This window comes from Jaculus jaculus, chromosome 20 (assembly GCF_020740685.1).
Source record: "Jaculus jaculus isolate mJacJac1 chromosome 20, mJacJac1.mat.Y.cur, whole genome shotgun sequence".
Taxonomy (NCBI): Eukaryota; Metazoa; Chordata; class Mammalia; order Rodentia; family Dipodidae; genus Jaculus; species Jaculus jaculus.
This window is the reverse complement of record NC_059121.1, coordinates 3,837,585-3,863,281: the sequence shown is the minus strand read 5'-3', so window position 1 is coordinate 3,863,281 and position 25,697 is coordinate 3,837,585.

Sequence of the window (25,697 nt, the reverse complement as noted above, 5' to 3'; positions counted from 1 at the left end):
CCACCCAGTATTCGGAAGGCGGCTTTCTGTCCTTCCAACCTTTCATATTCTCGGATTTCCAGACGTTTCTGGGATCCACGGGTGCAGGGAGCAGTTTGAAGCACGGTGACTCCCTTGAATATGTGGGGTGTGTCTTCTTTGCTGAACGGAACCCTCAGGTGGATGCCTGGGAAAGCTCCATCTCCATTGCTCACCGTGGAAACACTCTTGATGAGAGTACTCACTGTTTTCCCTCTCTATCTTTGTAGGCTATAGGGTCTTGGGATATGCACGAAACACACCAAGTTCTTGCTGTTATGGAAACCATCCGCAATTTCCAGCATGGATTAGTTCTTATGTGTGCAAATCAAGAGAAAGGAGCTAAGAGATAGTAAGTAAACCCATAAAATATGATAAGGACAACTGGCAGGGTTTTAAATATTTTGTTATTTATTTATTTATTTGACAGAGAAGAAGGGAAAGAGAATGGGCATGCCAGGGCCTCCATTAGAGATGCTAAAATGTGGAGCCTTTTCATAAAAAAAAAAAATTTCATTGCTTATTAAAACCTAACAGAAATATTAATAATGAATGGGTAACAACACAAACTCACAAACTGCAAAGACAAAAATACTATGATTTTATATCATTAACATTAATAACAAATTTACTTATCTTGATTGCTCATGAGATCTTTTTGCCTCAATTTCTGGCAAATTCATTAAGTCATCAGATGGTACTTATAATAACTTCATTCTTAAGCATATTGAAACTAGTGCTAATTATGACAAATTTAAGACTGAAAATAATTTTGATAACATTTATTTTTAAAAGATATCTTCTGAAGAAGTTAGGAGGTTTAATAGTCTGTGGTTACACTAGGATAAATTTCTGACAATTTCAGAGTATAATTAAAAAAATTTTTTTTGGTTTATTTTTATTTATTTATTTGAGAGCAACAGACAGAGAGAGAAAGAGGCAGAGAGAGAGAGAGAATGGGCGCGCCAGGGCTTCCAGCCTCTGCAAACGAACTCCAGACGTGTGCGCCCCCTTGTGCATCTGGCTAACGTGGGTCTTGGGGAGTCGAGCCTCGAACCGGGGTCCTTAGGCTTCACAGGCAAGCGCTTAACTGCCAAGCCATCTCTTCAGCCCTAATTTTAGCGCATTCTTGAATGAATGTTTTATGGAACTTTTTATATAATTAATTTTAGTCTTATTTATTTGAGAGAGAGAGGGAATGGGCAGTCCAGGGCCTCTTGCCCCTGCAAATGAACTCCAGACACATGTGCCACCATGTGCATCTGACTTACGTGTCTGTTGGGAAAATGAACATGGGTCCTTAGCTTTCACAGGCAAGTGCCTTAACTACTAAGCCATTTCTCCGTTCCTGGAACAATTTTTTAAAAGATTTAACTCAGATTAGTTTTGCGTAAGCCCGCATTTAGTAATACATGCTAATTTCTACAATGACATATTTTTACTTTGTATAATTTATTAATTTTTAATAAAAATGTTGTATTCTTAGACTCCCTCTACCCCAATAATATTTCTTTGGTATTACTTCCTGTAAAATTGTGCATGTCTTTCTTACAAGAAACCAGCATTGATTTTGCAACTTATATATGAATGAAAACATATTTATACTTCCTACTGGCATATCTTTGGTTACAGGGAAATGTTAAAATTAGAATTATTTTCTCCATGTATAATTAGCCAGTTAAAGCTTCATAGGAAAGTAGTAAGGGCTGCTTGTTTTCTGTTCAATGTTACATTATTTCTATTCACATTTCTAAGCCTTGTATATTTGTAATGTTCTAAGCCATCTCTCTAGCCCCCATGTGGCTTTTTTAAATGAAAGAAACACTAAACTAACTGTAGTTTATTTATTTATTTATTTTGTTTTCCTAGGTAGGGTCTAACTCTAGCTCAGGCTGACCTGGAATTCACTATGTCATCTCAGGGTGGCCTCGAACTCATGGTGATCTTCCTACCTCTGCCTCCTGCGTGCTGGTATTAAAGGCGTGCGCCACCACACCTGGCCTAACTGTAGTTTAAAGAAGAAGAAAAAATGACTGTCGTGCTATAGGGCTTAGTGGTTAAGGTGCTTAACTTCAAAGCTTGAGGACCCAGGTTTGATTTCCCAGATGCATCTGGACTTTGCTTGCAGTGGCTAGAGACCCTGATGTGCCCATTCTTTCTTCCTCTCTCTCAAAATAAATAAGTAAATAACATAGATAAAAATATCTATAGTAGGAAGGTATTTTATTTTAACAACTGTTCATTAGTTCTCTAATAGAGTTGAACATACGTTAATACAATCTCAGAGGCAGTGAGAGTTTGTAAGGAATCGGTGAGAACTTGATCAGGTGAATTGGTGTACTTCCAAACTAAGGCTCCAGGCTCACGTCCCAGGAAAGCAGATGTGTCCTCTTGAAGGTACTCAGGCAGGAAGACTCACCCCAGACTTGGAGTAGAGATAAGCCCTTTGTTCTCCTTGGACCTTCAGCTAGCTGTCCATGACCCACCCACATTAAGAAAGACAAACTGCTTAATTCAGTGTACAAACCTGAGCAATATTTAAGCAGATATCTGTGCATTCGTGGCTCACTCAAGTTGTCACATAATTAACCATTAAAAATAGGAGAAAAGTGGACTGGGGAGATTGCTCAATGGTTAAGGCTCTTGCCTGCAAAGCCAAAGAACCCAAGTTCGATTCCCCAGAACCCACGTAATCCAGATGCACAAGGTGGCCCATTCATCTGGAGTTTGTTTGCAGTTGCTAGAGGCCCTGGCGTGCCCATTCTCTTTCTCTCTCAAATAATTAAATGAAATAATTTTAATGATGTTAAAAAAAAACCCATAACAATGACAAAAAAGCATATAGACCCACAGAATAGGTGGGGAGTGTGAGGTCAAGCACTTTCAATGTTATAGAAACAGGTACCTATTCCATTTCAATAGGGTTGAACATGGTACCCTCCAGAAACGGTGTGGAATGATTCAGATTGCCTTAAATAATAACCAATTCAGTGATATAAAAAGCAGGTATGAAGCTGGGCCCTGTGGTACACACCTGTTATTGTAACACTGAGGAGACCGAGAAGAGACGATCCAGAGTTTGAAGCCCCTACATGGTCAGACTGTCTGAGAAACTAAACACAATCAAAACAACTGCAAAGCCTATTTAGACCATTTAAACCATAAAATTATTCCATGATATGAAAAACAAAACAATGTTTCTATGTTAGTAGATTATTTTATATGATATAAAGTCGAGATGTTATGTTATAAAGTAAATAAATCTTTAGTAAAAATAGCTGATATCTATATTTATTTCCATATAAATATTTGATTCATGTTTCGATCTATACTTTATATCTTTAATTATATTATTTTTAAAGACTATCAGAAGAATTTCTGAAATATTCTGATATTTACTTTATCAGGTTCATTTTTATTTTTGTTTCAATATTTTCATTTATTTATTTGAAACAGAGAGAAAGAGGCAGACAAAGAATGGGCTGTCCGGGCCTTCAGCCACTATAGACAGACTCCAGATGCACTTGCCACCGTGCGCGTCTGGCTTGACGTGGTCCTGAGGAATGAAAGCCAGGCTGTCAGGGTTTGGAAGCAAGCACTTGTAACCATGGAGCCAGCTTTCCAGCCCTCTTTTTGTTTTTATTCTTGATTATGTTTGCTAATTAAATTACTTTTAAGGGCAAGAGAGAGATCTCAGCGGTTAAAAGCACCTGCTTGTAAAGCTTGACAACCCTAAATAGAATCCTCTGTGCTCATGTGAGCCAGATGCACAAAGTGGCTCATCTGTCTGGAGTTTATTTGCAGTGGCAAGAGACCCTGGTGTACCCATAACATCCATTCTCTCTCTCTCCTTGCAAATAAATAAATAAAATTTAAAAATTTATTTTAAATATGCTCAATAACTTAAGAATCCTTATTTCAACTAATACTATCTTCCTCTTGTAACTCTATTGTCAAAAACTTACAATTCTTCCAGTACATACTTGTTCAAGTAGAATGGATTTTCTTTTTTTAAATATTTACTTATTTATTTGCCAGCAGAGAGAGGTGAGAGACAATAAATCGGTGGGTCAATGCCTCTAGCCACTGCAAACAAACTCCGGATTCATGGGCCACTTTGTGCACCTGGCTTTGCCCAGATACTGGGGAATCGAACCTGGGTCGTTAGGTTTTGCAAGCAAGCACCTTAACAGCTGAGCCATCTCTCCAGCCCCTAGAACAGATGTCTGATGGATTCAATACTGTTGGCCATTTTGAAATTAATCTGAAGGGCCAGAGGAAGATGGGAATGAGAACCCACAAAGCAAATAAGAGGATTTTGAGTGCTTGTTTCAAAGGGTTCCCCTGATGTGCACCATAACACACAGACACACACACACCCCACAATGCAGGAAGAGTGTAAAAGAATGTCTCACTGACCATTTGAATGTTACCAGGTATAGGAAAATGAGGACAGAAAGCATAAATATTATGACAACCTTTGGGCCTCGTGCCCAACTTTCTTCTCGGTCACCCTATGCCTGGTGGGAATATTCAGAGGGACTCTGTCACACAGGCCAGTCCAAGGAACACAGTTACACAGCTTCCTGAACGGCTCTTTTGCATGGCTAACTAGAGGCAGCAGGCACTGGGGGCGCATCCCATAGAGCACCAGGCTGTCACCTAAATCCCAGGAGCCTCGGGTCTTGGGTTGTCAAGGCTGCCTTGAGCTACAGTGAGGCCCTGGTTTCCAGGTCCATTCTGCCAATTCAGAGACAGTGCGCATAACAATCTGCCGGTGAGAAGGTTGAACTCAGGTGCCATCTACCAGATACTATTGACCAAATGCCAAGGGTGGAAGAGATGCAAATGTCTGAAATGCTCTCAGCCTTTTGTGAATTTTCATGTTTTTATTCATTCATTCATTCATTCATTCATTTATTCATGAGACAGAGCACACATGTCAGGGCCTCCAGCCACTGCAAACGAACTCCAGACGCATGCACCACCTTGTGCATCTGCCTTATGTGGTTATTGGGGAATCGAACCTGGGTCCTGAGGCGTCTCAGGCAAGTGTGTTTACTGCTAAGCCATCTCTCCAGGCCAAATTTCTATTTTAAATCCATGCAAGTAATTCTTGATTTCTGGTTAGTATTCAATTCACATTGACTCTTTTCCCATAACGTTTTTTTCCCCTGAAAACTCAAGGTTTTCTGTAAGTTTTTATTCTCTGGATATGGAGTAGTTAGAAGAGCATGAATGTGGGAGACATAAAGAATGCTTCTCTGGGCTGGACAGATGGCTTAGCGGTTAAGCACTTGCCTGTGAAGCCTAAGGACCCCGGTTCAAGGCTCGATTCCCCAGGACCCACGTTAGCCAGATGCACAAGGGGGCGCACTTGTCTGGAATTCATTTGCAGTGGCTGGAGGCCCTGGTGCACTCATTCTCTCTCTCTCTCTCTGCCTCTTTCTCTGTCTGTCACTTTCCAATAAATAAATAAAAGTAAACAAAAAAAGAATGTTTCTCTGAATGGTAAAATAGAGATGGATCTCTCTTTGATAGACTGCACGGAGTGATTTTGCATGCATATTGAAAAGCATCGCTTTATGGAGCACATAGTGAAATGCTATCTCCAATTAGGAAAAAGGTGCCTGGGAAAAACAGGGTGAGTCCCATGGAAGTTTGCTATTGAGCAAGAGGTGTTTGGTAGGTTTGCTAACGCTTTGGCCATGGTGTAACCACTGGGGGTGACTCCTTAGGTACTGACTAGAAACGTCCTCCTGCTGCGGATGAACATGTTTGTGTGTATACACAATACAGGTATACATTAAAAATGTACACTACATGATCAGAGAGATTGCTCAGCGGTTAAGGCGCTTGCCTGTGAAGCCTAAGGATCCAGGTTTGATTACCCAGTGCCCGATAAAGATAAATAATAAAATAATAAATAATAAAGATAAATAATAAAATAATAAATAATAAAGATAAAGATAAAGATAAATGCATGCATTGGGAGTTTGTTTGAGGTAGCTAGAGGCCCTGGAACTCTCATCCTTTCTGTCTCAAATAAATTTAAAAAAATAATTAAAATATTTAAAAATACATCCTATATAAATAACATATATACTGAGATATATATATATATATATACATTGATTTTGTTCTTACGTTACAAAGTGATATAAAATAAAATGTATATAAGGAGAAAGCCAACAATACTATTTTTAACATAACACTACTTTTACTGAATTAAATGTTGCTGTGCATAACGCTAGGTATGCCCATGTGTTAGCTGATACTTTGAACAATGACTTATAGGAAAGCACTCCTCGCCTGACCTAGAAAGGTCAACAATATGCAAAGAACATGGTCAACGTTCTATGGCCAAGCATGCTCCTGTGAGGCAGCTGGGGGAGAACAAGGCGGCGTTGATACATCAAGCAGACAGAGCCGACTCTCTCATGAGATGGGTCACCTCCACCTCGTCTGCCCGAGCCCAGAAGCCATCACAGAGGAAGCGGGGACACAGTACTGTTGTCAGTTCCAGGGAGACGGTGACAGACACTGTGGGTCACTCAAACCTCATAAATGCAAAGATCCAGAGGCTACAGAGAAAGCAACACTAAATGGGATCTCTGCCTTGCCTGCCGAGGCTCAGAGAACATTGCAGGGGGGGGGGGTCGGAGACCGTGAGGGCAGCAGGGTGGGTAGGGATAGCCTGAGGCACCTTGTCTCCCCCCAACCCCTGCTGAGACTAACTGAGGCCTCTTGGTCCCCACGATGAATACAGGTCACCCCACCGAAGACACTCAGCTAGATTAGGACAGGGTAAGGGGGTCAATGAGTATAAACATTTTTATTTAAAAAAAAATCAATAAATAAGGGCTGGAGGGATGGCCTAGCGGTTAAGGCGTTTGTCTGCAAAACCAAAGGACCCAGGTTCAATTCCCCAGGACCCACATTAGCCAGATGCACAAGGGGGCACATGTGTCTGGAGTTCATCTACAGTGGTTGAGGCCCTGAGGAGCCCATTGTCTCTCTCTCTCTCTCGTTCTTCCTCCCTCTCTCCCTCTTTCTCTGTTAAATAAATAAATAAATAATCAATAAATAATAAAAGTTTCCCATGGCCAATACAATGAGCTTCAACTCTTTTTTTTTTTTTTGAACACTATATAAAATTAACATTTGGAATGTGAAGGCAGAGGCATCAGGAGTTCAAGGTCATTGTCAGCTACATGGCAAGTTCAAGTCCAGCCCTGAACTATTGAGTTTGTCTCAAAAAATTGAATGAATGAATAGGAGATAGACAGATAGATATTTAGATGATAGATAGATAGATATTTAGATGACAGATAGATAGATACTCTATTCCCAATTGTTTAGGAGGGTTTTTGTTTTTTTTTTTTTACTTTTTGAGCAACGCTTTAATAAATATTTTTGTAGCCACATTAATATATACTGATATAGCAGGAATCTCAAAGATGACCTTCCAAGTAAATGACATGTTATTTTAAATTATAATTGAAAGCGTCTTTCTATGATTGTTTCAGCTAGGCGTGTTCGTGTGTGTGTGTTCGTGTGTGTGTGTGTGTGTGTGTGCGTGTGTGCGCACGCGTTCATGTGTAGTTTGTATATAGTAATGTGTTATTTAGCTTTATGTCACAGTGACAAAAAAAAAAAAAAATCCCTGACAGAAACATCTTAGTAGAGAAAAAATGTTGCTCAGCATTTCAAAGATATCCGTTCATTCCGGTGGGGAAGCTACGACGTTTTTGAGTCCCTCACATCATGGCAACCAGGAAGCAGAGAAGAGCAGCGACAGGAAGGGAAGAGACTAAGACAGAGTCACCAAGGGCACATCCCCAGTGCCCCGCCTCCTTCGACCAGCCCTACCTGCCACGGTTCTGCTATCTCCCAATAGTCGATTCAGATTTTAAATCAATGAATCAAGCCATTTCCTTAGATCAGATTCCTCATGATCCAGTGGTCTGTGGACATGCTCTCACAAACCCATCCAGAGGTATGTTTTTCTTCTTTTGTTAAATTTATTTGTATTTATTTATTTGCAGAGAGAGAGAAGAGAGACAGACACACAGAGAGGATGGGCCACCAGGGCCTCCAGTAGCTAGCAAAGGAACTCCAGACGTATGTGCCTCTCTGTGATCTGGTTTTTCGTGGGTCGGGGGTCCCGGGGAACCAAACCTGGGTCCTTAGGCTTTGTAGGCAGGCGCCTTAACTGCTGAGCCATCTCTCCAGCCATAGAGATGTGTTGTTCTAATCCCTTAGGTAGTTCTCAATCCAAGCAAGCGGACAATCAAGATTAACCATTGCGGTTCGGAGCCCAGGGTATATACTAGAGAAGAGCTCTGCCGCGGAGACCTGTCCGCAGATCGTCATTGGCATTATCTTAGTGTAAATGTTCTCTTATGCCTCATGCCCGCTGGCCGCTTTAGATCATCAGTGTTCAGTACAATCGTCATAAGCTACACGTGGCTACTAAGCACTTGAGATGAGCCCTGTGTGAATGGAAATATACCACAGGTGTAAGGTGCACAACGTTTTTCAGATGCAGGAAGAGAACAGAGGTAAAATATCTCAGTCACATTCATATTGATTACATGTTAAAAAAAAAACACTGTTGAGTCAAAAACATTGATTAATAAAGTTAATATCCCCTTTAAAATGGATTTGTTTTTGTTTTTGTTTTTTTGAGGTAGGGTCTCACTCTAGCCCAGGCTGACCTGGAATTCACTATGTAGCCTCAGGGTGGCCTCGAACTCACAGTGATCTTCCTACCTCTGCCTCCCAAGTGCTGGGATTAAAGGCGTGCGCCACCACGCCCGGCTCCCTTTAAAAAATGTGGCAAGTAGGAAGAAATAAAAATCACATGACTCATGATTATGGATTACATTGTATTTTAATTGAACAGTGCTTCTATGGGTATTTAATTTTTTTCCAGGTGGCATCAAATCATTATTTGAACAGGTCTCTTACTTTATTTTGATTAAGTTTGGAGCGGATAACGTATGTATAACAGCATACAATTTAAAAGGGGAAAAAAGGTATTAGGGATACCTATAATGTTGTGTGTGTGTGTGTGTGTGTGTGTGTGTGTGTGTGTGTGTGTCTGGTGCAACAAATTGCCACAAGCTTAGTGGCTCATAGCAATATGCATTTGTTTTCTTACAGTTTTGAGTGTGAGTGAGAAGTCCAAACTAGGCTGGGATTGACTAACATGAAATGACCCTGGGAAGGCCTGGGAGTGGCTTCATTTCCTCTGCAGTTTCCAAGTTCTAGAATCGGCTGCCTTTTGCAGTCTGAGGCCTCCTTTCATCCTCAAGGCCCTGAGTCATAGGTCAAATGACACCCTGGATCCTAAGTTCTCTTCTAACTTTCTGCTGTACTTGGTGTTTTTTCTTTAACAGCTTTATTGAGATAGAATTCACATGGCACTAAATTTACCTAGTTCATTGTACAAATCACTGCTGCCTAATATTCTGGCCAGATGTTCCTTGACTTACACCGGGGATATGGCCCCAAAAATACCATCAGAAGTTGAAGCTATAAGGACCCAAAGTCTCATTGAACGTGCCTACCCTACTTATCATAATAGCTACACAGACACACACACACACACACACACACACACACACACACACAGAAAGAACGGGTGTGCCAGGGCTTATTTCTGCTGCAAACAAATTGCAGACGCGTGGGCCACCTTGTTCATCTGGCTTTGCACGGGTACTGGGGAACCGAACCCCAGTCGTTAAGTTTTGCCGGCAAGCGTCTTAGCCTCTGAGCCGTCTCTCCAGCCCTCTCTCTTCTTTTTCACATCATACAGTGACCTATCTTGGATGCTCTACGAAAACGGGCCCATGCAGTTCACATTGCTCGCTCGCTGCTTAGCCTGATGCACACTGGAGCATTTAGCAGTGTCCTATTCCATTGCCACATCGTCAGAACGACCTCGACTCCATGTGTAATCTTAATTCCTGTTGCCACGCAACTGACACCTGCATCCACAGATCTGGGATCGGGATGAAGTTATCTTGGGCAAGGTCGTTCTATGCTCATGATAGTGCCCAACTCCAGAGACTGCCAGTCACTGCAGCCATAAGGACCTCTTTCCACAGGCTAATACTGTTGCCACCGTCACCTGTATTTTCATGAGCTATCTATGCTCATGAGAACACACACACACACACACACACACACACACACACACACGCATACGTATACATGCATAGTTCATTTAGATAACGAGGACAGCATTGACAGCATACTGTGTACCACTAATTCCCTTTTCACTTCTTTCTTTTTTTTCTAAATTCTTACATCTACCTTGGAGATTTGCTAATTTATGAATTTCTTGGGGCTGCACCTCGCAGAGTCATTCCTTTAGGCCCACAAGGAAGAAGTGTAAAATCCACGTGTCAGCAGTGTCCCCTCCCTCCTAAGGCCCTAGGGAGGAGAATGTTCTGTGACTCGTCCAGTGTTCGGAGGCTGCAGGCATCCCCCAGGGTCCTCTGTGGGACTCCAGGCTCACTTAGTCTCACGTGGCCTTTCTCAGGGGTCCACAATGCCCTCTCATCTATCTCTTTTGAAGACTTTCATCTGTGACTTAGCCCACACTCAGATAAGCATGCTGAGGGGCCTGTTAAGTTGTCAATGTTCCAGGTCCTCCAGTTTAAATCTGTCACATCTCGAGGACCTCAATTACGTCTACTCACTCCCCTGCCCTTTTTGTTTTTTTCTAAATAAGATCGCATCCACAGGTTCATCTCTCCAGCCCTTGTCAGAATATTCTTTAGTAGTGAACAAAATTTCATTAAGGTGCAAAGTTTAAGAAAAAACAAATAAATAAAAGAGAAAGGGACTGGAGAGATCGCTCAGTGGTTAAGGTGCTTGCCTGCAAATCCTAACGACCCAAGTTCTATTCCCCAGTGCCCATGTAAAACCCGGTGCACAAAGTGGTGCATGCATCTGGAGTTTGTCCTCAGCAGCTGGAGGCCCTGGCACACCCATCCTATTTGTCTATCTCTCTTTGCTTGTAAATAAGTAAATAAAATAACAATAATACTAATACTAATTTCTCTTTAAAAAAAGAAAAGAAAAAGCACATCGAGTCAAGCCTTTAGGTAGAGGTACACAGACCTCTGAGGGCGGTCCACTGTGTTCCTTGGCTGCTTCTGTAGAACAGAGAAAACTCTCGCAGTGAGGGAGAGATGTGTGGAAGATAGCCCATCAGGGCTCTGCTTGGGCTTGCTCGAGAGAGATAGAGGCAGATGGAGGGAGAGAGCTTGCTGTCTAGCCAGCTGGATGCCTTCTTCAGTGTTTCCTCGCATTCCTCAACCATGGTCAAGAGACGCATGCTTTCTTCACTAGAAGATAATGTGTTCAGGTTGCTGGGAAGTTCTTGGAGAAAGATGCACAAGTCACCAGGTATACCTGCCTTAAGAATAGCCTCTGGGGCTGGAGAGATGGCTTAGTGGTTAAGCGCTTGCCTGTGAAGCCTAAGGACCCCGGTTCGAGGCTCCATTCCCCAGGACCCACGTTAGCCAGATGCAGAAGGGGGCGCATGCGTCTGGAGTTCATTTGCAGTGGCTGGAGGTCCTGGTGTGCCCATTCTCTCTCTCTTGCTCTCAAAAAAATAACTAAAAATAGGGCTGGAGAGATGGCTTAGCGGTTAAGCACTTGCCTGTGAAGCCTAAGGACCCCGGTTCGAGGCTCGGTTCCCCAGGTCCCACGTTAGCCAGATGCACAAGGGGGCGCACGCGTCTGGAGTTCATTTGCAGAGGCTGGAAGCCCTGGCGCGCCCATTCTCTCTCCCTCTATCTGTCTTTCTCTCTATGTCTGTCGTTCTCAAAAAAAAACTAAAAATAAACATAATTTTTAAAAAAAGAAAGAAAGAATAGCCTCTTCTTTCTGAGAAGGACAAATACCCGAACCTGTGTTTAGTTGGCCCTCCTGCTTTGCTGGTAATGACAAACGTCCCGTCCATTCATGACACGAACAATGAGAAAACGCTACCAGGTGGAAGGCGACATTTGATTAATCACCGTCCACTCGGGGCGTCAGGGGCTGTGCTTTGTGCCATGTCCTCATCCCTTTACAAATTATACTACGGGCTACTTTGAGCGCAGGTCAGTAATAGCTGGGTTCACTGTCCCTGCTGTTTCCCTGCAAGGCCCACGCCCCATTAACAGCAGTCACTTCAGCTCACGTGGGCTATTGTGTTGCTCAGGAGAGGCTTCCAGATGGAAAAGCCAAAAGGTAAATGCAGCCTGCTTCTAGTGGCTTCTCGCCCAGAGGCAGTTCGGACAGGTTCTACGACACAAAGGCACAATTCAAGCAGGACTTCTGAACAAAGGCATATTGTGTCATTGTCACCTTGTCAAGAGTCCTGTCCATGGTTCATGGGTCCTCCAACTTAAACCTGGGTGTGTCCCCTTTGGCAGGAATAGCATGAAGATTTCTCTTGCCCAGCTAGGCAGAGAGGCCAAATTTCAAGGAGACCTTAAAACGTGGGTGTCAAGGGCCTCACCCCCTTCCTCTCACTTCCCTGGACTGTGCCTGGATGCTCCTGTGATGAACAGTGTCCTGGGTTCTCCTCAGAGATCACAGCTGCCGGGCGTGGTGGCGCACACCTTTCATCCCAGCACTCGGGAGGCAGAGGTAGGAGGATTGCTGTGAGTTCGAGGCCACCCTGAGACTACATAGTGAATTCCAGGTCAGCCTGAGCCAGAGTGAGACCCTACCTCAAAAAACCAAAAAGAAGAAGAAAAAGAGGAAGAGGAGGAGGAAGAGGAAGAAGAACAAGAAGAAGAAGAAGAAGAAGAAGAGGAAGAAGAGGAAGAAGAAGAAGGAGGAGGAAAGAGACCACAGCTAACTGGGCACCGTGAGGCCTGAGAGGTGAGAATTGGGCCCCCCACCTTGGCTGCGGAGAGCATCCGTCTCTCCCGGTCCCAGAGGAGGTCCCTGCTTCAGCTGTTACATGAGGTATGACCACATCCTGTCTCCTTGAGAGCCGGGGTGGAAGGAGCCATGTTCTTTGCAGGCTGCTCAGTGAGATAATTATGCAATAATGCACTGTTGGGGGCTGGAGAGATGGCTTAGCAGTTAAGGCGCTTAACTACGGAGCCTAAGGACCCATTTCTCAGTATGCACAAAGTGACACGTGCATCTGCGGTTTGTTTCTGCAGTGGCTAGAAGCACTGGCATGCTCATTCTCTCTCTCTCTCATAAATAAATAAAATTATCTTTTAAAAAATATAATGCCGTATTAGATTCTCCCTGCAACCTTCAAACAACACACATGTATCTACCCTTGAACCAGGCCCCTTGCGGATGGTTTTCTAATTAACCTTCAAAAGATCCTGCTGAGGGCTAGAGAAATGGCTTAGTGGTTAAGGCCCTTGCCTCTGAAGCCTAAGGACTGAGGTTGGATTCCTTAGTACCCATGTAAGCCAGATGCATAAGGTGGTGCATACATCAGGAGTTCGCTTGCCGTGGCTAGAGGCCCTGGCATTCTCATTCTCTCCCTCTGTCTCTCTCTGTCTCTTTCTCTCTCCCTGTCTATCTGTCATAAATAATATATATATTTTTTTCTTTTTTTTTAAATTATTTATTTATTTATTTGAGAGCGACAGACACAGAGAGAAAGACAGATAGAGGGAGAGAGAGAGAATGGGCGCACCAGGGCTTCCAGCCTCTGCAAACGAACTCCAGACGCGGGCGCCCCCTTGTGCATCTGGCTAACGTGGGACCTGGGGAACCGAGCCTCGAACCGGGGTCCTTAGGCTTCACAGGCAAGCGCTTAACCGCTAAGCCATCTCTCCAGCCCTAGTTTTAAAAAATCCTGTTGAAGTAGGTTTTTTTTTTTTTTTTTTTTTTTTTTGTGATTGAGACAGTTTGTGCAGAGAATGAAACTTAAGGCACAGAGAGATCAAAAATGTCCAAGGTTGGCCTGGAGGGATGGCTTAGAGGTTAAGGCATTTGCCTGCAAAGCCAAAGGACCCAGGTTTGATTCTCCAGGACCCACGTAAGCCAGATGCACAAGGGGGCGCCTGCATCTGGAGTTCATTTGCAGTGGCTGGAGGCCCTGGAGTGCCCATTCTCTCACTCTTTCTCCCTCTTTCTCTGTCAAATAAATAAACAAAAATAAGATATTAAAAATATATCCAATATATATATGGCACTCTTGGGAGCATATAGAGATAAGAGAGGGGCTGGCATCACAATTGTCCTTGCTATCTCACTGTCCCCATTCTCCTCACCAGCCCAATTAGTCCTATTTGAGCTATATTCACAGGGTCTGAGTAGGAAGGTGGGAGAGGGAAAGGTTATAAATTAGGGGAGAGGGGCTCTTTCTCTGATTAAGTCCACAACACAACACTGACGCAAGTGCTGTATTACAGGATCTATTCCTAGGAAGATGGTAACTTGACAAGTTCTGCAAAAATACAGGAGTCGGGCTTAGCAGTTAAGGGGCTTGCTTGCAAAGCCAAAGGGCCCAGGGTCAATTCCCCAGGACCCACAGAAGCAAGATGCACAAGTTGGTGCTTTTGTCTGAAATTCATTTGCAGTGGCTGGATACTCTGGCATCCCATTCCCTCTCTCTCTCTCTCTCTCTCTCTCTCTCCCTCTCAAATAAATAAATAAATAAATAAAAATATTTGAAGTAAATTTATATATATATATATATATACATATATATATATATACATATATATATATATATATATATATATATATATGTCACCAATAATCTTCTCTTTGCAAACAGGCATGATCTTCCTTGAGCTGAAAGTCTGTGTCAGTTTTAAATTGGACCCAAGACCATATCTTTGTGAAACCATATACATTATTATAGTTCCTAATGTTCCTTCTGGCATTTCATGAATACCTCCAGTGATTGGGTTAAAGCACCTTTCTTCCCAGGCTTTTTATCAGTTAAGAATGAGTTTGGTTGCCGAATGGTTTAACCGAGTTATTTATTCATGTACGTGTTATCACAAGAAGTCTAGCTACAACTAGTGCAGAATAGCTATATCTGCTTGACTCACAGTCCTTTGGCTTCTTACGTAAGCCCCTTTTGTGAGCAGCTTTTGATAGCTCTACCTATTATCTGTCTGTCTGTCTGTCTCTCTCTCTCTCCCTTCACATCTATATTCTGAGTAAGAGAGCAAAAGTGACAGATCCCGGGCTGGAGAGATGGTTTAGTGGTTAAGTGCTTGCCTGTGAAGCAAGCCTAAGGACCCCGGTTCGAGGCTCGATTCCCCAGGACCACCTTAGCCAGATGCACAAGGGGGCGCACACATCTGGCTGGATACTCTGGCGCACCCATTCTCTCCCTCTCTCTCTCTCTCTCTCTCTCTCTCTCTCTCTCTCTCTCTCTCCCTCTTTCTCTCTCTGTCACTCTCAAATAAATAAATGAATAAATAAATAAATAAATAAGAACAAAAATAAAATTTGGAAAAAAAGAAGTAGAGAACTATAACTTTGCCCTCATCTCAAATGTTCTTAGGTTGTTGGCCTTCTTCTGGGATGTGCCTAAACTTCCTCTGGCCCCGGATTGGAGCCCTCCGCATTATTGACAGCATGGACTGGCTAATGCACCATCAGGAGGCTAGCCTGTGTGCCGTAAACTTGCTCATTCTGGCTCCGTAGCTCCGCCTCCCTTCTTCTAGGTGCCATAGCCCAAACCAAGGCTGTCTCCGAGAATTACCAAACTACCGCCCTCAGTTAAGAACCCAACAAAATAAACCCCTGCTGCTCCAACTCACAGCTCTTCCTCGTTTGGAAATGAGGGGTGCACGGTCCACCTGCTTGCCAGGAAGGGGCCCCTAACACGTGGGAGCACAGCAGCTGGTTTGGGCTCCTGCTAGCCTGGCCTGGGCAGTACCTACAATTCAGCCTTCTCTCAATTCAGAGCTCATGGTAGCTGCAGCAAGGTAGCACCAAAGAAGAGGTTTAACAAACAACACAATTCAGGATGGGCTGGAGGGATGGCTTTGTGGTTAAGGCGCTTGCCTGCAGAGCCAAAGGACTCAAGTTCGAATTCCCCAGGACCCACATAAGCCAGATGCACAAGGTGGTGCGTGCATCTGGAGTTGGTTTGCAGTGGCTGAAGTGCCCCCCCCCAAAATAAATATTTTTGTTGTTGTTGTTTCAAGGCCGGGTCTCACTCTAGCTCAGGCTGTCCGGGAATTCACTATGCAGTCTCAGGGTGGCCTCGAACTCTCCGAGATTCTCTGCTTCCCCAATGCTGGGATTAAAGGCGTGCCCCACCACACCCAGTGAAATTTTTAAAAAATTCAGAAGGGACAGTTACATTAGAATTTCAGATAAGCAACAGGCAACTTTGCAGGATAAACGAGCCCCCCTGCGGTCCACAGTGGGGTGGGGGGGGGAACATTCTCCGTTCTCAGTCTAACTCTGAGAAAGACCTTTCCTTGTCAGATTTCATTCAGCACAGTTCAGAGAGCCCGGGAAGTACTTCCTGATCCTATCAGCAAACATGCTGGTGGCCAAAAGCTTGGATGGCAAGTCATCAGATGGGAAGACTGTGCCCTTGCCCTGACCTTGAACTCCAGGTGATGCCAAAGGCACCAGGTACTCGGGTTTCGGTACCTGCACCTCCGGGTTGTGCGGAGCCCCTCCTTTCTTTCTCCCTGAGTCCGTGTCATGACAATGGTGGTGGCTTCCATAGCAGCCATGTTAAAAGCCAGGCCTTCTCCATGTCTGGGTGGCACAGGGAACGTGTGCCCTGGGTGAGGGGTAAGATTGAAGGTCACTCCCAGACTCTCCAGGACCTGACTCCAAGCAGTGTAAAGGCCTTTCCTTCTCCCCATGCCCCTGGCAGCGATCATGGGAGGAACTCCCCTGGAAGATTTTCAGAAGGTGTTTCTAAGGAGGGTCCCATGATGGGCTACTGCAGAGGGAGAGGTCCCGTGATGTGAGCCCCACAGAACTTTCTGGAAGGATCATAATAGAACTGCAGCCTATGAAGTCGGGTGAAACCCTACGTTCAAGAGGCTTGAGTCAGGGTTTCCCAAAATTATCTTACTGGTGCGGAGTTACGGGGTGTTGGGAGGGGGAATGCTTGTGAGTGCTCAGCAGTTTATGCTGATAACCTGAAGTGTGGCAGATAGCCAACAAGTTTTTAATGTGCTGGGACAAATTCTTAGGATTAGGGATTTTTGTTATTATTTGGCTTTTTGGAACTCTGAAATCAATGGTAAATCTTCAACTATAATGACTTCCTCAGCATCTGGTTTTCCCTGCCGCCGTCCCACACGGACAGGTGCACTGTCTTTCCTAGTGGCTCTTCTATGGCCAGCCTCTCATGGTCCTGTGCGCATCATAGGTGCTCAAGGGAGAATCTGGTGCAATGGCTCATGGGACTGCGGAACGGACTCATGGGAGGACGCATCTGAGAAGACAGAGGTCTGCAGATAACGTGAAAACACAGAGCCGGGGGCTGGAGAGATGGCTTGGTGGTTAAGGTGCTCGCCTGAGAAGCCTAAGAAATCGTGTTCAAATCTCTAGATCCCATTTAGCCAGACACGCAGTGATGCAAGCACACACGTCTGGAGTTCGTTCGCAATGGCTAAAGGCCCTGGCACACCCATTCTCTCTCTCAATCTCTCTCTTTCTCTCTCTCAAAAAAATAAAATAAATAAATAAATAAAAAGCTTAGGACGGAGAGGGGCCACTGGGTCCAGGAAGCACACACACACACACACACACACACACACACTAGATGACATTCCTGCCATAGTTGTCTGTTTTGCCTGCATAGTTCACTCCCTGGATACCAGGTGCTTACCCTTGATCACCAAGCTTTGTATTGTCGAGAGATAAGCCTTCAGCTTACTGCACACACACACAAAAACCTCCCAATACATGCTGGCGTGGAGGTGGACTAGGTGGCTCTCTCAAGCTTCCAGAAGTTACTCCACTCCTTCTCTGAATTACAGTCTGTGCTTGATCAGGCTCCAGCCTGCCTCTTACAGGATAATTTGATTATCACTGTTCCAAGGCATGATAGATTCCCTTGGCTCCTGAGTCCTTTTGTTCTCAATAGTCTGCCTCCTTGCAATAGAGCCATTATTTTTTGTTGTTGTTGTTGTTTGCTTTTTTTTTTTTTTGAGGTAGGGTCTCACTCTAGCCCAGGCTGACCTGGAATTCACTGTGGACTCAGGGTGGCCTTGAAGTCACAGCAATCCTCGTACCTCTGCCTCCCAAGTGCTGGGATCTAAGGTGTGCTCCACCATGCCCATCCCCATTGTTTTTTATTATTATTATTATTATTATTATTATTATTATTATTATTAATCAGTTATTTATACCTAGTCTCGCCTCCCATCCAGGTATGAGTCAGACCTGACCCAGCTTGGCTCCTGACATCAGATTCGGCATGTTCAGGGTGCTATGGCCTTTGACTCATCCCTATGCTTTTCTTTACACAGTTACCACACAATGAAAAATTCGATTTCTAGTAGACACTAAACAGCTAGCATTCACAGAGTCCCCAGGTAGGACGCTCTACAGCAATGAACTATTCTATGTAAGAACTTAGAGCAGGCGTTTGATACAAACTCAAAAGCCTAAAGGCTGGGCGTCTTTTATCTAGCTGCACTGCCCTGGTTACATTAAGCACCAAAATGACTCCAGCTTGTTTACGTGGGGTCCCTCCTTCTCTCTATGGTAATGTGTTCTCAAACTTTAGGACCGCCCAGGTGCCGAACCTGGTAAGGCCACTCTGTCCTCTGGTCACCCAGGACCTCCTCTCTTCAGTCCCAGGGGTGCTGGCTGAGGTTCCCTGTGGCCTTGTACTTTCAACACCACCTTGTCTTCCTGTCTCCCGAGATAGGTCGGCTGTTTGCAGCAGACCTGGGGCATTTTGTTTGGGATTGCTAAGGATCTCCTCGGCAGCTTTGTGGGTTGTGATTCCCATGGCTTCCTTCTCTCTCCTGGGTACCACCGGGGAGGGGATGGCACCCCTTCTCCCTTGACCTCTGGGGGCAATGTGGTCCCATGGGAATCTACAGGTCATTCTAAGGACATACTAGCTTTGACTAGCTTTTGAGGGATTTTAGAGTGTCCAGCGCAGCACAGCAGGCAGTGGACTGGGCTTAATTTCCCCCTTCCATTTCTAGTTACCTAACTGGAAGATTTGATTACCAATCTTAGGACTTCCTCTTTTCCAGCTATAAGTGCGATGAGTGCTATGCACTTTCCTCTAAGCACTGCTTTAACCGAATCTCACAAAATTTAACAGGTTTGTTTTCATTTCTTTGGATCATGAATGTTTTAGAACTCCCTTGGGCATTTCTTTCTCAGCTCTAAGTAACTGAGAAGTGCATCGCTTAATCTCCAAATATTTGTGGATTTTCCAAGGTGTCTTTCTGTTTTTGATTTCCGGCTTGGTTCCGTCTTGTTTAGGAATGGACTTTGTATGAGTTTCTTGTCTTTTAAATTTGTTCTGGTTTGTTTTATGGCTCATAATGGCTTGTCTTGGTGAACAGTCCATATACACCTGAAAATAGTGCATATTCTGCAGTTATTAAATAGAATATTCTACATATGTCAGCTGGGAAAAGTGAGTGGATAATGTTTTCTAGATCTTAATTTTTTTAATTTTTTTTTTTTTAATTTGAGAGACAGCCAGACAGAGAAAGAGGCAGAGAGGCGTCAGGGAGAAAATGGGTGCACCAGGGCCTCCAGCCACTGCAAACAAACTCCAGACACATGTGTCACCTTGTACATCTGGCTTACATGGGTACTGGGGAATCAAACCCGGGTCCTTTGGCTTTGCAGGCAAGCGCCTTAACCACTAAGCGATCTCTCCAGCCTCAGATCTTTATTTTTACAGATTCTTTTTTTTCTGCCCATTTTTGTCCTAATTACTGAAAGAGAAGCATTGAAGTGTCTGGGTTTAATGCTCAACTGTTTTTGCTTCAAGCTTCTGATGCTATGGTGTTAGGTGCATTCAGATGCAGCACGGTAGCCTTTCAGAGCAAGTGACCATCCCATCATTGTGTGGTGAACCTCTTGAGGCCAGAAGTAGAGGTGGTTTTCTTGCTCAAGATGCAATTAGCTGACTATGTTTGTGGCATCAGTTTAAAGCCTGTAGGTATATTTTTCTTTTTTCCCCCACTGAGGTAGGGTCTCACTCCATTCTGGGCTCACCTGGAATTCACTCTGTAACCTCAAGGCTGGCCTTGAACTCATAGCAAACCCTTACCTCTGCTCCCGAGTTCTGGGATTAAAGGCATGCACCACCACACCTGGCCCAAAGTTTGTGTTCTATAAGTCAAGCGTCTGTGCCAAGTCCCAAGCCTGACTCTTCTCACCTCTTCCTAGGCTGCACCGCCAGGAAGGATTTCCCCAAGACTGTTCCTTTGCTTTTCCACGAATGCCTCATGGGGTCAGTAGAAAAGAGCCAGTTTGAATTACCTGTTATGTGTAAGGTTTTCAGGGTTCCATTCTGTCTCGTTTAGCCCATATTTTATACCTAAGGTTTTCAGAGCTCCATTCTGCCTCGTTTAACCCATATTTCATATCTAAGGTTTTCAGGGTTCCATTCTGTCTCATTTAACCCATATTTCCATCACTGTAACAAAACCCCTGAGATAGACGACCTTAAAAGAAGGAAGACTGACCTCAGCTCATCCTTTGAAGATTTCCACCGGCGTTTTTCGTTCAGGCCTGTGATAAAGAAGTATGTCGTGGTGGGAGCTTGTGGCAGCAAAAGTCCTCACCTCATGAGCAGAAGTTAAAAGGGGGGAGAGGAAGGGCCAAAATCCTAATATTCCATTCAAGGACACACTCTCAAAGACCCGAGGACTTCCCACCTCTTCAAGGTTCCGCCACTGTCCACTGGTGCCATGGGCTGCCAGCCCAGGCTTTTTTATTTATTTATTTATTTTAACTTTTTCTTTTTTTGTTGTTGATTTTGAGGTAGGGTCTCACTGCAGTTCAGGCTGACCTGGAATTAACTACGGAGTCTCAGGGTGGCCTCGAACTCACGGCGATCCTCCTACCTCAGCCTCCGGAGTGCTGGGATTAAAGGCGTGTGGCACCCCGCCCGGCTAAAGGCTGTTACGAGCACACTTTTGGCAGACACTTATTTAGACTGTCCCTAGTACTTGCACGACCAATAGAAACTCATAATCTCAGCAAAATATTTCTCATAGGTGAGTGTTCGGCCACATCAGCTCTTTCTAAGGAAATGTTCAAACCCCATCTCTTCCAGTAGCCATCTATTTTTTTCCCAGATATCTCATTATTTGGCTACCCTATAAGTTCAGTTTTCTAATAATAATGATATAAAAACTTATGAATATTCTGGGTGTGAGACTGAATACCTTTTCACCTTTCCATACCCGATACGTAGACCAAACATGAATTATTAGTGTTCTTAACTTTACTGATAATTTTCATACGTGTACATAATACTGCATTTTGATAATTGCCTCCTGCAACCTTCTCTTACCCCCTTCCCATATCCCCGTTTTACTGAACCCTTTCTTTTTTCTACTTCTTCTACTTAAAAAAAAAAAATTATTTATTTATTTATTTGAGAGCGACAGACACAGAGAGAAAGGCAGATAGAGGGAGAGAGAGAGAATGGGCACGCCAGGGCTTCCAGCCTCTGCAAACAAACTCCAGACGCGTGTGCCCCCTTGTGCATCTGGCTAACGTGGGACCTGGGGAACCGAGCCTCGAACCGGGGTCCTTAGGCTTCACAGGCAAGCGCTTAACCGCTAAGCCATCTCTCCAGCCCCACCTCTTTTACTTTTATGCCTTCTATTTTGCCCTCTTCCGCCATACAGATTATTACGTTCATTGAATACTCTCTTCCTTTCTAAAACAGGCATTTGACATGGCAATTCTGAGACTATCTTTCCGAAACTCAGCTTAACATAAGATCCATTTCTTTGCTCTAAAACTGGAGCCAGAAGCTTTCTGGAGGGGAGAAGGAAGGATAAAATGGTTAGCAATACCATTCTTTGCTTAGGGTTTTTTTTTTTTTTTTTTCCTCTCTTTTTCAGAGATGCTGAATGGGATAACACCAACATTGAAATCTCTTAGACTCCAAAAACAACAGGTTGGAACTCTGAGACTAGACAATCTCTCAAGGCCAGAGTGGGGAAAATTTGAGCACATCTTTAGGAACTTCTGCTTGAGATGAATTGAAAATTCTGTCAATATCTCTTGAAGGAATCCAGAATTGCAGAATAATTACCAATGCGTACACTTTTTTTTTCTGTCTTCCTTTTATCTCCTCGCCAGCCCCTCCCAGTGCACATGGGGCCTAAATGCATGGGCCCTGTGGTAGAAGGCGTCATGTCAGGTCACAAGTAGAAAATAAAACATGACCCCTCCTGCCTCTGGCTGCTATTACATGATGCCTTCCACCCTTGGCATTACCCCACACATCATTGGCTTGCTTCGACCCTGACACCATTTTATAGGCTTAATAATAATAAATCTATGTCGTGAAATAGTTTTGCAGATTACAGCAATCCATCAAAATTCAGGGAGCCCGGGACCATTAATGTCATGAACAGCAATGTGGCTCTCCGGGAATCTATCGACATCAGCCATTATGACGAAAAATATACCCACCCTGAGAGTCTGAAGACAGGGGCAGTAGACAGATGGAAGAATACATTGTAATTCCATTTTTATCAGCTATCAAGAGATGATTTTCTTGGGGAGGTTTTGTCTACCCCTGGTAGGAATTGAAACTGGGGCTTTCTGATCCCTACCGCAAGTTATAAACTGTGAAGTATTTGTAGGACTATGTGCTTTTTATAAAATTTTATTTATCTGCTTATTAGAAAGGGGGGGGGGAGAATGAGCACCCTGGGGCCTCTACCCACTCACTGCAAACAAGCTCCAGACACACGTGCCACCATGTGCAACTGGCTTACATGGGTTCTGGGGAGTTGAACCTGAGTCCTTAGACTTTGCATGCAAGTGCCTTAACTGCTAACCCAGCCTATTATATGCTTTTAAATGCATGTATAGCAGCCCACAATCCTAAGCTTGAGGGAATTTTCTCATCACAAGCCCTCAAAGGACACAGAGCTGAGGAAGTCTACAGCCTTCTCAGAGCACCTGTGGCGACGGCTGTAGCTTCTCTCTGAACTTGAAGAAGGACGGTAGAGAAGACAATGATTCCCCTTTGCAGCAAGAGTTAGAATTGTTAATTTTTTTTGCATATATGTGTGCGTGGTATGTATGTGGGTGTGGTGGGCGGCTGGGTGCACATGCTTGCTGAGATCAAAAGAGAGCTTCAGGTATTGCTTCCTTCGGAATACTGTCCACCCCCTTTGGAGACAGAGTCTCTCACTGGCCTGGAGCTCATCAATTAAGCTGACCAGGCTGGCCGATTTCTTGTTTCCACCGCCCCAGCGCTAGCAGAGAATACAGCCAGTGTGGTGTTACTGTTGTGGGTTCTGGAGACGAAACTCGGGGTTCTCATGCTGGCAAGGCAAGCCTTTATCCTCAAAGCCATCCCCCAGCACTATAGTTTAAATATTTCTATAAGTTATAAGAATTATATCTTAAAGACCATATCATAGAGGGAGAGCAGCGGAGTCGGGAAGACCGTGTCATTGTCTTGGCTTTTTCGTTATCTAGTTGCATGACCTTGGACAAATCATTTGGCTTTTATGGATCTAATTTCCCCGTCTCTGTAGTAAACAGTTTGTTTTAAATCAATTATCCTAAACTAATGATCCATAGACATGTGTGTATGTGTGTGTGTGTGTGTGTGTGTTCAACAAGAGTAAATTTCTCATAAATGCTATATTTTCAGAACAAATGAGATGTGGTTAGCACCAGATCATATCTTTGTTTAACAATGATGGTCTTGCTAGGCAATGAGTAGCCTTGTCTATGAACCCTGCATTTTCTCGCAGACTTTAGGGGTCCCCCACACATTGTCCTTCTTCTTCTACCTGTAACTCATTCGTAATTGCTGCCAGCCTCCGGGATCATGAATGTCAGCAACTCTTCGGTTAGATGATCTATATATAGGGTACTATTTAACCTTGGTCTAATAAAGCAGTATCTAATGGTAAAAGAGTTTTAGGGGAGGGGAGATGACTCAGCTAAAGGCGCTCACTCTGCAAGATTGTTGATCCAAATTCAATCTCCGGTGCCCATGTTAAGTCAGATGCAAAGTGGTTGTTGCAGTCAGCACCGTGTTCCTGAGATGAACTTTTCAGACCAGGCACAGTTATGGAGGAAGGGACTTTATTGAAGCTTCCAGCACCAGGGGAAGTTCCATAATGGCAGAAGAAGCTGTCCTCCGTCATAAATCCAAGAGAGAGAGAGAGAAGAAAAAGCACCCACTACCAGCTCAAGCAAGCACACTCTAGGAACCCTATGATGGCAGAACTCCATCTGCAAGTCTTTTGTCTGGAAAGAGATTGGCCCCCAAACACACCTTGCGGCTGGACCCTAGGATCTGCCCCCAGTGACGCCTCTCCAGCCGGGCAATTGGAGTTCTAAGTTACAAGCTTGAATAAAACTCCTGTATCAAGCCAGGCCATGGTGGCGCACACCTTTAATCCCAGCACTCGGGAGGTAGGGGTAGGAGGATCGCCGTGAGTTCGAGGCCAGCCTGAGACTCCAGAGTGAATTCCAGGTCAGCCTGGGCTAGAGTGAGACCCTACCTCAAAAAAACAAACAAACAAAGAAACAAAAAGCCTTCGTGTCTACTGGGGGCTATCCATTCAGGCTACCACAGTGGCACACGCATTATTATCTCAGTGAGCCAACAGTGGTGGAGGTAGACGCCAAAATAACCCAAAGTTACAGGCCAGGTTGGCTGGATGTCTTAGCCGCGCAACAGCAAGAAGAGAGACCATGTCTCAAAGTAAGTGGGGGGAAAAGGACTAACACCCTGAGATTACCCTCTGACCTCCACATGCACATCATCCCCCCCCCCACACGCACACACACACAAAATGTTTCAAGAGAGCTTTTAAAATAAAGCCTATTTCAGATAAAATGGAAGGTGGAAACCCCAAGTGCCCACGCCTTGTCTGCATCTCACATTTTCATTCTGCTCGGCAAGTAACTGATTATGATTATGGGCTTCTGGCTTCTCAATTTACAATAGGAAATTAAGAAATATTTTACTTTTATAGCTTCTTTTTTTAAAAAAAAAAAAATTTAAATGCCTTCCACACATACTAAAATGCCTCACCGTAGGACTGGGGAAATAAAGTTGGGAGTTTTCACTATGTGTGGAGGTCTGGAGCCGGGCATCCAGTCAGGCCACACACACCTCACTGCCCCTTCGTCTGCTGGTAGCACTTGGCATCTAATTAGCACTCCAGTCTGTATCCTTAGCTACCGGGCAGTTTCCTCTGTTGCCTCATGGGTTCATGTTGCTGCTCCAAGAATAACCTCAGTGCCAAGCAGAGCCTAGGACCATCTTAAGTGGTCAGTAAGCATCTGCATTGAGAAACTGACCTTCCTTTGCAGTGCTGGCTACAGTGAGAAGTTTCCTTATAGAAATCAGCTAAATTTAGGGCTTTTAGCATCAGCCTTTTGTAAAAAATGTATGTTATTCATTTATTTATTTGAGAGAGAGAGAATGGGCACTCCAGGGCCTCTAACCACTACAAACGAACTCCAGATGCATGCACCACCTTGTGCATCTGGCT